Here is a 14263-nt window from a genome sequence, read left to right as displayed (position 1 = left end):
CATCCAGAATGAGTCAGAGGCAGACTTCAATGATATGAATAAGCCAAATCCACCTGAAGATTTCATTTGATACATTCTTTTTAATGTGAAAACTGAATGGATTTTTTTTTTTTTTTTTTTTTAGATTTTAGCCTGGTGGGCGAATTCACCTCTGTAACTTCCCTTGAGCCTCTAATCTCCGTCCTATAATTATTTTCCTACAAGAATGTTTTCTGACCAGACAATTCACCTTTTGAGGATTCTCAGGTGTCAAAGTGTTTGACCTTCTCACCAGACACAGCTATTTAAGGCTCTACCCTGGGGCTCTCAGCCTTTTCAGTGCCATCACTATAGCAATTTGTACAGCCTTCTCAGGTTATAGAATTAAAAGTCATTTGCCCAGAATTGAGAAGATATCCACATAACAGTATAAAAAGCACCAGAATGGAAGTCTGGAGGGGACCTAGGCACGCTCCTTAGCCTGCCCACCAGCCCCAGGTCCCAGGCAACCTCTGCAAACTTCAGCTTCCACTTCTACAGAATGAGCATCGATACGCCGGCTCTCCAGTTAAAAACAAACCTAATAAGAATTATCGCAACGAAAAGACTCTTGGAATGGGGAGGTCACTATAAGACCTATAAGTGTTAATGCATGACTAAAGGGCACCCCAGAACTCCCAAACTTGCATGGGCAAAAGGGATCTGATCATCTGTATGCATAAAGGCAACATAGACTCGTTACTATGGAAGAACTTTAATAGAATCAGCATTCAAGAGAATAAAAGATAATAATTTTCCCAAAAAAAACAACCAAAGTTACCAATCCCTATTATAGGATAGGAGGAGGGGCACCCAGGACCCTCAAACATGGATGCTCTAAATGGGTTCTGCCATCTGCTGCATCAAGATAAAACATACTCCAGTGCATTAGACCTTCAATGGAAAGGAACTTTAACAGAAATAGTGTATGAAAGAGAGAAGAGAAAGAATATAGCTTTCAAATTAAGTACCCAAAGTTACCCATCCCCTCATGGGTAATGCCCAGCCAAATAGAAATGGCCCAAAGCAGGACCCCTGAGGCCCTAAACTTGCCACGGGCTAAGGCACCTTCTGGTGGGAACCCATAGAACAGGCACAGAAGGGGCCAGGATTGTCTAGAAGGAGGAAAAGTGCAAAATCAGAATCAAGATTAAAGGCTGCCATTGTCAGCCTCCCCACGGGTCTCTCCCCCACATCTTTGTCTCTTTCAAGTGTCTCCTTCCATGTTCCCCAAGTCCCTGGTACAAGTCCAAGGCCGAGAAGCAAGTGCTGCTCCTTCACATGTCTCTGCTCCAAGTGCTCCCTCCAGGTCTTCTTCCTAATCTCTTTCATCCCCCTTCCAGTCTTCTCTCAATTCCCACCCTTCTTTGGGTGGGGCAGGAAACCTGGAACCTCCCCTTTCCCAGAGGGATTTCCCCTCATGAGTAAATGCCTTGCCAAATAGGGTTGACCCAAAGTAGTGCTGTTGACACCCAAAACCTTGCCAACAGGAGGTTTGATATGCAATGGACCAAAACAAGGCCTTGGGTCTCCAAGCATCTAATTTGTCAAAATTTCCTGAGCTTCACTATCTTCTTACTTCACACAGAAAAACTCTAATGCCATTTCTTTCACAGATTGGAGTTCTGAGTAAGATTTCAGATTGTAAAGATCATACAACTAAACCACATGAGAGATCCAGCAAGATTGAAAACCAGTGAATTGCAACTGCCACTTTCCTAGCCCTACATTCTATGATTCTATAACATACTAAACAGCTGGTGATATAATCAAGGTGTGGTCCAAGGATAAACTATGACATTGAATTTCAGCTCCTGGCAGATTCTGTAGAACACCAGTTCAGTCAATGCCTTATTGAGGACAAGGTTACAAAGGAGAATGAGAAGCCGAGTCATAGGTGGCCACACACTGATTTTCAGAGATGGGAATCCTGGCTGGGGCTGCTCCTGCTGAACAGGATGGGGTCATCTGCAGACCTCACAGCAGCTGCCTCACCCTGGAAGTGGCCTTTGGGGTGCTTTCCTTCTCATTTCCTGCCTCAGTTATGCAGATACAGGTCTCTCTCTGACCCCAAATACCACCTTCTTGCCCCTCCTTCCTCATCGTTTTCTCCACTTCTCTCTCTCTCTCTCTCTCTCTCTCTCTCTCTCTCTCTCTCTCTCTCTCTCTGTTCTCATCTCTTGAAAGAAATTCTTTCTGGAAAATAACAGTGTTCTATCCTCAATTTCTATCATTCTGGCAGAAATGGCTTGAAATATTCATTTGAGTCATGGTAAATAAACCAAGCGTATTTATGATACACCTGAGTTTAGAAAGGGAGCTATTTATCGCTTATGTTTCTTTTCTTATTTCTACATTCATCAATTCTTTGTTCCATGATATAACTGAGGATGTGCTTAGAATGTGCAGTCTTTCCCTGCATGAAATCCAAGCTGTGTTCACTGTGGTACATCTTACCACCAATTGAGACTAATAAAGAAAACTTGTCATTTTCACTCCATAACCCAGAATTACTCAAATATGTCCTTGTCAAAATAACCTATGTTGAACAAGCACTGGTAAAACTGTTATTTTTTTTCCCCTTTAATCAAGAATTTCAGTTCCTAGAACATTGAATAACAGCAATACAATCAGAACCAACTCAGAGAAGCACTTCTCTCATTTCTCACAACTCCTTGTGCAAATCTCAAGTTCCCACTCCTGGAGGCTGATCATTTCTCTGTGGTCAGTTCAGAATTTTTATGATTTTGACTAAAGTCTAATGAGATCCACAGTTCAACGAGAGAAGCGAAGATGACCTTCTTAAAAAGTCACAGACCAAAACAAAGTTTGGAGCTAGTTTCCAATGATTCAGCTGGTAATATTGAGAGTAAACTTCATAAAGTTGCATTGTCACTGCAACATGTTTGTCTTAACTGAGCATCTGAAATACTTGTAACTCTCATTTTGCTTAGGTAGACATTGAAAAAGAGCCACTTCAAAGTTAAGTAGATTACATTCCACATCCTTTTGGTTCTGTTTATCTGGAGAACTCTGTTTAATACAATGCACCAAACTCCCAAATGAGAATTAAAACATTAATGTTAATCAAAAAAAAATTATAAGCACTTAAAAACTGAGAATGCCCTGTGCTGATCTCTAATATTACCTGAATTCAATCCAAACACCAAAAGGTTAGTATGATTACAGTCTTTTAACAAATATGAAAACTGGGGACTTGGGGGGGGTGGTGTTGTTGGAGACTTCTCAAGGACCACCCACCCAATTACTTGACAACATACTTGGGGGACTAGTTCTCTGAACCATCTGTTCACTTTTCAGTGGGCCACACCGCATGCTTCACACTGCGATAAAATAGCTGAGTGTTTTAAAAATTATATGATATAACTTCTACATGGTGTTCTAAATAGTCAATAATTAAGAAGCTGTGCCACTAACATGAGACCCGTAGCAGCACGGATGAAGCCCTAAAGAGGTCATAGCATTTATAAGGACTTTTTATACAATAAAGGCAGCATCAGCAGAACAGCTGGAAGAAATGGGTGATTGAAAACAGATCTTTAGAAGTTGACTGCTTGAAAAAGAAAACTTAGTTTATCATGTCACAACCTATAAAAAATTACTAAATGGGTGAAAGAGTTAATATAAATAAAACTAAATCATAAATATCTCATTTAATATTGGGAAAAGTTTTCTTTTTTTCTATCTAAAAATAAAACAAAATATCAAAATCAAAAATCTGCTAGATTTGATGAAATTAAAACATTCAACTTCTATTCATTTCAAAACTAAAAACAAAAATTAAAGACAAATGAAAATCTGGGGGAAATTATAAGAAATATTATAGACCTAGAATTACATAGAGAATACTCATATGTGGTATCTATATTTCATATTCAAAGATTAACACCACCCCAAATGGGTAAAAATGTGAGTCAAACAATTTGCAGAAGAAATGTAAGTGGCCATAAAGCACAAAAAATACACTATAATTCAGAAAAAATTAAAATTATGACTATTATTGTTCACCCATCAATACTCAAAGACGAAAAGTGAATTATAATACTGAATGCTTATTAATTTATCACAAAACTACTATTTTATTGGTGGAAATATAAATAAAAACAATCCATCTGGAAAGCATTTTGGCATTATGAGCTAACGCTTTAAAATATGCATACCATTTAACAAATATTTATTGAGCACCTGTTACTTGCCAATTTTCAGGGACTTATAAAAGAGCAAATTTTTCTTGAATATAAAAGCATAATAAATACTCTTATCCAATAATTTCTTTTCTAAAGATCTAGTCTAATAAAAGACTGATAGAAAAAATATGTTAACAAAGAGTTACATACAATATCAAAAATTAGCTCTAACTTATCAAAAAATAAGAATTGGGTTCATTTACTAGAACAATAACACCACAGTGAAAAACTATCAGCCCTTAAATAATGTGTTAGTTTTAAAAAATGGCATGGAGAAATGCTGAGAAAGGCAAGATGTAAATTACTTCATTGAGATTATAATTTATGTAGCATTATATCCTGTTTTTCCTTGGGTTATTTATTAAATTGTGGTTACCTGAGTAGTGGGCTAATTCATAATTTTGAATGTCTTCTTTTATTTTTCTGATTTTCCTAAATTTTCTTTACAGAGTATATATAAGTTCTAGAATCAGAATTTTAAAATATAAGTAATAACCTTCTGCAAGATTTTGCATTGGATTTACACACACACAAACACACACACACACACACACTCCACCTAACATTATGAAACTTTTAACAGGTGTTCGTTTTAATGTAGTACTGAAATTGGAATTCAGCTTTGTGTTTCTATTTGTCATTCAGTTCTACTAGAAATTCTGGGCAGGTAAACTCCCGCTGTTTGAGGTAAACTCCCCAAAAATACAAGTTGAATGACTATCTCATTAGGCCACTCTACCTGCATCTTAATAACATGAGGGACTATAATATCCCATTTACAATTATTTCTCAAGTCTTATCCAAATATTTTAAAACTATACACATACCCTATTTATCAATGTTCAAGGCATTCTTTTGTGTTCAAGAATGAAAAGGCATCTCAGAACCAGCCATTTTAAGCTGATTCTAATTATTCATGGAAATTCTGCACTACAGGTAATGAACTTAAGGGAAATTTAATAGAAAAAATAGTATTCTTAAATCAGAAATTTCCGAGCTGGAAGAGCTATATAAGGATTATTGCAAACTGCACTGCTGCTTCTGCTGGAATGTTCAAAGCTGTAGCTCAGTAACCAATGTGGCTTTCCAGGCAACTGTGTGAGTTAACAGTTTAGAGAATCTGGCTTTCAAAAGTGATAGACAATTGTTTGGGAAATTTGTTTTCCTTTAAATGTGTGAAGTTGCCAAAACAGAACAAATAGACAACTCTGGAAAGAGTTCAGAAGAACTGCTTCACTTTCTGGGTTCTTTATATTTTGAAAGTAAAATGGAACCAGATGCCCCTAGTGCCCTACGCCTGGCGATGAAAAGGTGGTGTGCCCACAACAGCAGGAAATGGAGCGGAAAGTCTGCTCTTCCCTTCTGGGGCACCCACCCAGCAATGTCCCTGGGAAAGTCAGGTGGATCATTTGAGTCATAAATCAGCTTCTTTAGTCTTTTACTCAATACTATCCTTAGCAAGCAGTTCTTAAATCAAACAATGAGAATTTAATGTTGAGTGAATTTGAGATTCTAGCAGTAGTTTGGGGTTGTTTTGGAATCTAACGATTTTCTTGACTATTCTTTTCAGACTCTTTTAACTCTTGTACTAGTATCAAAATGTTATGTTTCGTGGTGCATTATATTTTATTTTCAAATAGGTAATTATTCAGTATTTTAATAATTTTCTTAAATAGTTGTTACCCTGTTCAGATTTTCTATTTGAATTAACTCTGAAACTATTATCCAGGAGACAAGAAACAATAATTGTTGCAAAGGATGTGTAAGATGGGAACTCATGTACACTGTTGGTGGGAATGTGAATTGGTACAGCCATTATGGAAAGCAGGATGGAGACTTCTCAAAAAATTAAAAATAGAAATTATATCCAATCCAGTTATCCCATTTTTGGGCATTTACCTGAAGAATACAAAAACACTAATTTGTAGAGATACCTGCACCCTAAGTTTATTGCAACACTTCATAAATATTGGAAACTACTTAAGTGTGGACCATCCTATAATTGGATAAAGAAAATGTGGTATATAGACACAGCGGAATATTACTCGGCTATTTTAAAAAAATGGTGAAATCCGGCTATTTACAATAACCTGATGGACCAAGAGGGAATTATGCTTAGTGAAATAAATCATACAGCAAAAAGACAAATACTGTGGGATTTCACTCATATACAGTACATAGAGGAAACAAATGAACTAAAAAATAAACTTTGAGTGTTAAACCAATTAGTGCTTACTAGAAAGTCAGGGGGGAGAAGGGAGTAATAAGTTAAATGGAACTGTCACTATGATGGGTTTTGTCCTCTTTTTTAAAGATTTGTATTATTTATGCATTCAAAAAATGGGGTACAGGCCAGAGGTGTGGGGGGTGAGAAGACTTACCAGAAATAGTGGGGAGCAGAACAGGAAGATCTATTGAAATGCTCTCTTGAGGGGAGCAGCAGGCGAGACAGGAGAGGTCTGCTATGCCACCTGGGTTGCTCCCTGGCAGGCTGGGGATCAAACTCATGCTGCAGTGGCTGCCAACAGCTTGATAGCACTATCTTTAACACCCGCACCACCAGGGAGGCCCCAGGGTTTTGTCCTCTTTTTATCAAGAACACAAACTACTTTTGAGGGAGGGAAAAAGTCCTTGACCTAGGAATGGTAATCATAGACTCAACACAACTTCTTCTAACATTCCAGAACCCTACCCTTACCCCTGTCTGACCAACTGAACTCATTAGGATATCCCTCCCACCTCCTCAAACTCTGAGATGTTCCAATACTGACCGATAAAGTCTGTGGTCATGGAGGTAACACCCAGTCTCACAAATATTTATCTAACCAACACTTACATAATAATTTTACAGGCCAGACTCTATTTTAAGCCCTGTACAACTGTCAACACATTTAATACTAATAACACTATTTGATGGAGAGTTAATCATCCCATTTTATTAGTCCTATCTACTGAAGGTTACAAGGTAGTTTAATTCCTTATTTCTTGCCCAAACATCAGAGTCTCCAGATTTGCTTCTCCATTGCTAGTCACTCCCTTTGAGCCATTCTTCCTTATGCTTCTAGAATGTTCTGCCTTTTCCAAAAATCTTTAGTAGCCCTCAATGGTTTACAAAACAAAGTCATCGTTCCTTAGCCTGATGTAGAAGTCTTCCTTTCTTACCTCCCACCAGTTCACTGCACTATATTGGTCTCTCTTGTACTCAGTAACAATAAATTATTCTGCATCACTCAGAAAAATATCTTAACATCTAAATGCTTTTGCTTTCTTGTTTAAGATGGATTTACCAGGAAACTGACTATGAAGTAGAGATTTAGAGGCAAGAAGTTTATTGGAATTCTCTGAAAGGCAACATTTGTAAGGGAGTATAATAGCTGTCTATTATGTAAAGTATTGCTCCAAACCCTGCAACTTAAATAAGTTATAAACTTAAAAAAGACAATAAGCATTTATTGTCTCATGCAGTCTAAGGGTCAGGAATTCAGAAGAAACCAGAGAAGCTTATCTGTGGAGCTCAGGCTCAGGGTCCCTCACGAGGATGCAACAAGCTGTCAGTGGGGGGAATCTACTCCCTGGCTGGTTATGAGGTGGCTGGAGCACTTCTTCCTCACCACGTGGACCCCACTGTGTCCACAGGCCTTGCAGCTGGATTTCCCAAGAACAAGTATAAAATGGATGGAAAGAGGGGGCACCCCCAAGACTGAAGCCACAATCTTTCCATAAACTAATCTGAGCAGTGACATCCATCACACCTGCCATGAAACTCTTCACTAGGATGAGTCACTAAGTCCAGCCCACACACACAAGAGGAGGGGAATTAAACTCCATCGCTCAAGAAAAGGAACATTAAATAATTTGTGAACATATCTTAATGGCCTCCACAGAGACTGAGGGAAGCAGAGATGGCAGAGGGAAAAGTTAAAAGATGATTCAGTATCAACAGAGGCTTGGCTCCGAAACTTGGATGGCCCTTCAGGCACATCCCAAATGAAGGTAAGGATGCCAGCCTTTGTAACGCCTGCATCTCCTAGGCAGGGAAGCAGATTGGTCCCTTGAGGGCACAAAATCTCCAGAGGGGAAGACCTTGGGCAGAGACAATTTCCGGGGGAATTCAACTGTGTGGTGTCAGCAGACAACATACCAAGCAGCCACACGTGCCTTGGCTCCGAGGAGGGATTAGGTGCCATTTCACAGCACCTGTTAAATTCACTCTCTGTGCCTCTTGGATCAAAGTGCTTTATAATAAAAGGTTAGCACTATCTGGGGGTCTCTTGTCCTCCAGAAATGTAGTTGGTCTCTTGTCCTGGTTAAAACTTGCAAGATGAAGGCTGGCACTGGTCCCAGTGCCACAACTATATTCATCATCTTCCTCAATCAGCTATGCTACTCCTCTCCCACCCACACCTCAGAGATGGCATCTGCTGATGTAGGTGGTTGATTATTTGAGGGCCCAAAGGGCCTGAGCCTCTGGTCATTAGGCCTCTCTCAGGTCAAGGTTTTATACTCGTCCATTTACACTCACTATTGGGCAGGGTAGGGCCAGGAGACACCCTGTTGGACCTCATAGCTATTTCTCCCCAATTATGTAACAGCATCCCCATCTCCTGTGACGATCAAGTTCACTTAGTCCGGACACCATGATGACTGCTTTTCTTATCTGCTGTTTGTTTGACAGAAGAAACCAGAAGTGATAGCAGCCCATGAAAGTTTAATGGGACTCTTACTATCTCCTGGAGACTTAGTACTCCTCTGAAGAAACAGGGTCTTTAAACTTGCAAAAATTTACTAAAAATATTTTTAAAAACTCAGGGTTCTAGGAACAACAACAAAAAAACAAATAGGGCTACTCCTCTAAGGTGCTAAATAATAGTCAGATGATAATTGAGGCATCTTCTCTGGAGCTCCGCTATCCTTTTCATTAAGTTGTATGTCTGTTTCTCTAAGTTTTACTGCCTTCAGATGCAAGGAAGTCCTCTGATTTTCACATTTTATCTTAAAAGATGATTAATTGCTCTTGACCTTTTATTGAAATTTTCCAATGCATCATTTGTACTTAGCAAGAAGCATTCAATTCCACAGTCATTATAATTACGATTTCCACTGTGCCTCTCAAATGCTAGACATGTTGCACCTGCCAGAACATTCTGTTCTACAAGAATCACACTCCAGGTGACCAGTGGTAAAATGTTAACCTCATTGCTATAGCACCACATGCTATAGCATATCAGGGCTCCATCCACCTCCAGTGCTGAGGTGGGTTACCCAGCTCCAAAATCCTATCTTGGGATTCTGTTTTCTTGGACTACTTCTAATACCATCTCTCTTAGGTCAATTCCCCAGGAAATGTAGAAGATGTAGAGTTACTTATGTGTGTTTCTTTGGGGAGGAACCTTCCCCAGGAGTAAGGCAAGCATTAAAATGTAATTTGATTGCAGTTGATCCCCTGAGGAGTTTGAAAGCTAAAATAACCTTTCATATATGTCCCAAATTGAGGCAAGGGATAGGGTCTTTGACCCTCCTCTCCACCAGTCACTGGATACCAATTGCTTCTGAGGAGAGAGGATAACCTGACCAAGGCAGCTTTTCCAGTGGAAGAAAGTGCCTTGCTTCAATGACCTGGCTGTGAGCTATCAGAAGGCAACACTCCCAGCAGCTGGAGGAACAAATGCCTCCACCGTGAAATGGGATCTCAGTAATGCATCCCAGCACCATTACCTCTCCCCTAATGTGGGCCACCATCATCTCCACAAGGGTCATTTTACTAATTGTCCTACCTCCATTCATATCCTCCTAAGCTCTATTCTGTTTACAATAGCAAGAGAAAGCTTGTAAAAAGCAAGCCATATGACAATATGCCCCCACTGCATTTATAACAAAAGTTCAAGTCTTGAACCTACAAGGCCTTACCTAATCCAGTTCCACCTCTCTCTGCTACTTCACTTCCTTGGTCTTCATTAATATTCCAGCCATTTTCAACCCCTTTCATGCTCCTGAAACATGACAAATTCTGCTCTATTCTGGGACCTAAAGAACTTGTTGTCGCCTTTGAGTCAAATTCTGCAACTTATCCAGGTTTGTCCATCAATGGTTATACCTTAATCTTGAAATGTCAAGATTCAAAGTCACCTCCCCTAAGAAGTCTCCCCTGATTAGCCAAAAATACCCCCCACTCCAGTTATCTATATCATAGCACCTGTGTATTTCCATCATTGTACTTATTACCATCTCAGCTTGCTCCTTATCTGTATGCTTGTTCATTGTCACTATTCTGTCCACATGAGATACAGACATATACATGGAGAGATTCATGTCTTTATACCCACTGCAACTTAACACTTAGAACAAGGCATGGCATTTAGTATTCCCTCAACAAATATGTTAATCTGTGCATAACTTCACCAGTCACTGGATACCACTCCTGGTATCACCTATTCCATCTTTCTGGAATATTTCTACTCAGCCACTAATATAGCTAATTTTCTCTCTCTCTCTCTCTCTCTCTCTCTCTCTCTCTCTCTCTCTCTCTCTCTCTCTGTCTTTCCTTTCTCTCTCCCCTCCTTCTAGTACTTTCAGTCACTCCAACTACTTATCACCTTCTCTTTTCAGCCAATATTTACTTCCATCCTCCTGTAACAATAAGATACTACCTGACATCACTCTTTCATGGTATCTCAAGGGTAACTTGTGTCTTATCTTGCTACGTCCCTCATCAGCACAAAGGTAGGCCTGGTTGCAGTGTTATAAGAGATGATTCCAGAAACACAAGTCATGGGGAGCAGAGAGTGAAGCAGAGGGAAAAAAAGTCTGGGAAGTGTGGTTAATTGGTGTTGCTTCATGGGAAATTGGGTTTCCATCCTGTTTGGAATATTCTGAGATACTGTGTGAAACACACAAGAACGTTGTTCTCTTAAAGAAAAAGGTTCAAGCTTCTGGATTTTTTACAGATGAATCTTATCACATCATTAAAAAAATGGATACCTCAATGTATATTTAAACTGTTTCAAAATAATGAAAAAGAGAGAAAATTCTAAATTCTACTAAATCAAATAATATTGATACCAAGACCCAATGCATAAATCCTAACAGAATATTACCAGCTAGAAAGTGGGAGCACATTTAAAGAACAATAATACACAGGAAGTGGTGATTAATCTAGAAATTCAAGAATGTTTCAATATTAGGAGATTTATTATTACATTTTCATAGATCAAAAGGAAAATATGACCATCTCTGATACTGAAAAGCATTTAATAAAATTCAATATCAATTCTTACAAATAAGCAAGCAATCTCCTAATTAAATAAAACTAGATGACTACATCCTTAATAGTATTATCTATCTCATACAAGCATAGGAACATCCTGTTTAATAAGGAAATAATAAAAGTGGGGCAAGGATAGTCACAGTTATTGCTATTATTTGATATTATTCTGTAGGTCCTAGCCATTGCATTTAGGCACCCCCCCAAAAAAGAATTTTTTTAAAACCAGAGAAAAGGTGGTGAAATTATTATGAACTATATATTATATAGCTTGTTTACCTGGAAAACACAAGTGAATGAATTGGAAAATTATTAAAACCAAAATTCAGTAAGCTACCTGGGTACATTAATATACAACAGTTTGCTATAAGAAACATACAGATTGGGCCTCCCCAGTGGCACAGCAGTTGAGCACTGGGTTGCGGAGCTGCCCGCAGCCTCTGCAGCACCGGTTCGATCCCCTTTTGCTCCCCGGCCACCGGAGTAGGGTCCCACATGGAGTGCAGACCTCTCCTGCAGCCCGCTGCTCCCCTCAGCAGTGTACTTCGGTCCTTCTGCCTGCTCTGCTCCCCACTCTGGCTGTGGTGAATTCTCTCACCCTCCTGCGCTTCTGACTTTACCCAGTGCTTATATAAATAAATAAATAAAATAAATAAATCTTAAAAAAAAAGAGAAACATACAGATTACTCACCACTAGCATCTCCATCTACTTTGTGTTTAAAAATAAACTGGTAATTTTGAAACAATGTAGAATGAATAAAAATTTTTTGTGATCATAACTCTTTGTTGAGCTAGAATATTTTTGCGGCATTCCTTGTCATCAGAAACATAGTTAAAGTTTAAAACTGGAAGCATCAGAAAACTAGCATGGAAAATGTCTCCTAGTAGAGAAAAGGATAGAAATAAGCTTTAAAATTCAAAACAATGCTTTATGTGGGGAAAAAAACACAAAAATCAATAATTCTGTCCTAGCAACCAAATGAAAGTTAGGGAGAAGATCCCAGTTAAGGGAGAAAATTTTTTCACACAATACAACTGATAAAGGACTGATCACAAAAATCTACAAAGAGCTCACACAACTTAACAAAAACAAAGTAAACAATCCAGTCACAAAATGGGCAGAAGAACTAAAAAGACAATTCTCCAAAGAGGAAATGCAAATGGCCATCAGGTATATGACAAAATGTTCAACATCACTTATAATCAGGAAAATGCAAATCAAAACCACATTGAGATACCACCTTACACAACTTAGAATGGCACACATTAAAAAAGCAGGCAACAACAAATGTTGGCGAGGATGTGGAGAAAAAGGAACTCTCCTACATTGCTGGTGGGAATGCAAACTGATCCAACCACTATGGAAAGCTGTGTGGAGGTTCCTCAAACTACTAAAAATGGAGCTAGCATATGACCCAGCAATTCCACTCCTAGGAATCTACCCAAAGGATACAAAAACATTAATTCAAAAAGATATCTGCACCCCTATGTTTATTGCAGCACTATTTACAATAGGTAAGCAATGGAAACAACCCAAATGTCCCAAAATAGATAACTGCATCAAGAAGATATGGTATATATACACAATGGAAGATTATTCAACAATCAAAAAAGATAAACAGAACATGGCGGCGAGGAGACACTGCGAGTAAGATCTCCCATTAAAAAAAGTGAATAGGGAGGAAAAGCGGCAGGTCCCAGTGAGAAGTGGGACACGGAAGATAAACGGGTGACGCCAGCAAACTGCCCGAAGAAGAAAGTGGCCATAAAGGAGGACTAGAAGGGAGGGAAACGCAGAACCCTGCTCCCCTCCCCCGCCCACAGAGGCGGCACTCTCCGACCAGCAGAGAGGAGGGAAACAACAAACCAAAACGGCCAACAAGAACAAACCACGCAGCAAGCGGGACTGTGAGTGGTAAGGAACTATTGCAGCCACCACACCCCGTGAACGGGAGCTGAGGCGAACCCTGCAGGATTCCCCGCGGCGGTGAGCGAACGGCTCCGGGCGCCATTAGAGAAGAACAAAGACCCCGGGAGACGCGCACACAGCCTGGGCTGCCGGTAAGCTTGCATGGAAAAGCTGTGCGCTTGGTGCGCTTGAAAAGCAAGTGCAGACCTGGATCGCGGCTGCCCAGGTCCCCGCGCCTGCGACCTAGGCTTGCGGGGAGACGCGCGGAGGTCCTCACTGAGGTGAAGGTCCCTCCCTGAGTAAGCAGGAACCAGGCGCCCAGGCACGGGAGCGGGTGCAAAAGGCGCCATTCCTGCACCACTGAACTGGGCTACAGCCCGCATCCTGGACCTGAGGGCTTTGAACTGAGACCCGGGGCACGAAATTCTGGGCGTGGGTTCTCCACGATAGTGGGGCACAAGGCAGACACAACACCCCAAAGCCTTTGAGGTTTACCCTACCATTCTCGCTCTCTGTTCCCTGCCCCACGGGGGTAGGGGGATTGAAAAACAGCCCCCCAAGGACAATAGGAGAGATCTCTGGCACCACCTAGCGACCAGAAAAAAAGTCACTAACACCCCATAGAACAGGGAAATTTCTTAAGACTTCTTGAAAAGGGCAGAAGGCTTCTGGAGGACCCAGTGGCCAGCTGGGAAGTTAGCCCACGCCAGGCCCCTTCCAACCAGCAGTCTGAGCCCACAGAGGGAGCAGGCACCCACGTTCGGGGCAGACCGGGCACGCAGAAGAGTGTGCCTGAGACCGGATGCGCAGGGACTGCGTCCCGCTTTGCCAGTTTAGAACAGGGATATTTCTTCAGTAAAGACTGC

The sequence above is a fragment of the Talpa europaea genome, assembly GCF_964194135.1.
Source record: "Talpa europaea genome assembly, chromosome: 11".
NCBI classification, from domain to species: domain Eukaryota; kingdom Metazoa; phylum Chordata; class Mammalia; order Eulipotyphla; family Talpidae; genus Talpa; species Talpa europaea.
This window is presented reverse-complemented; position numbering follows the sequence as displayed.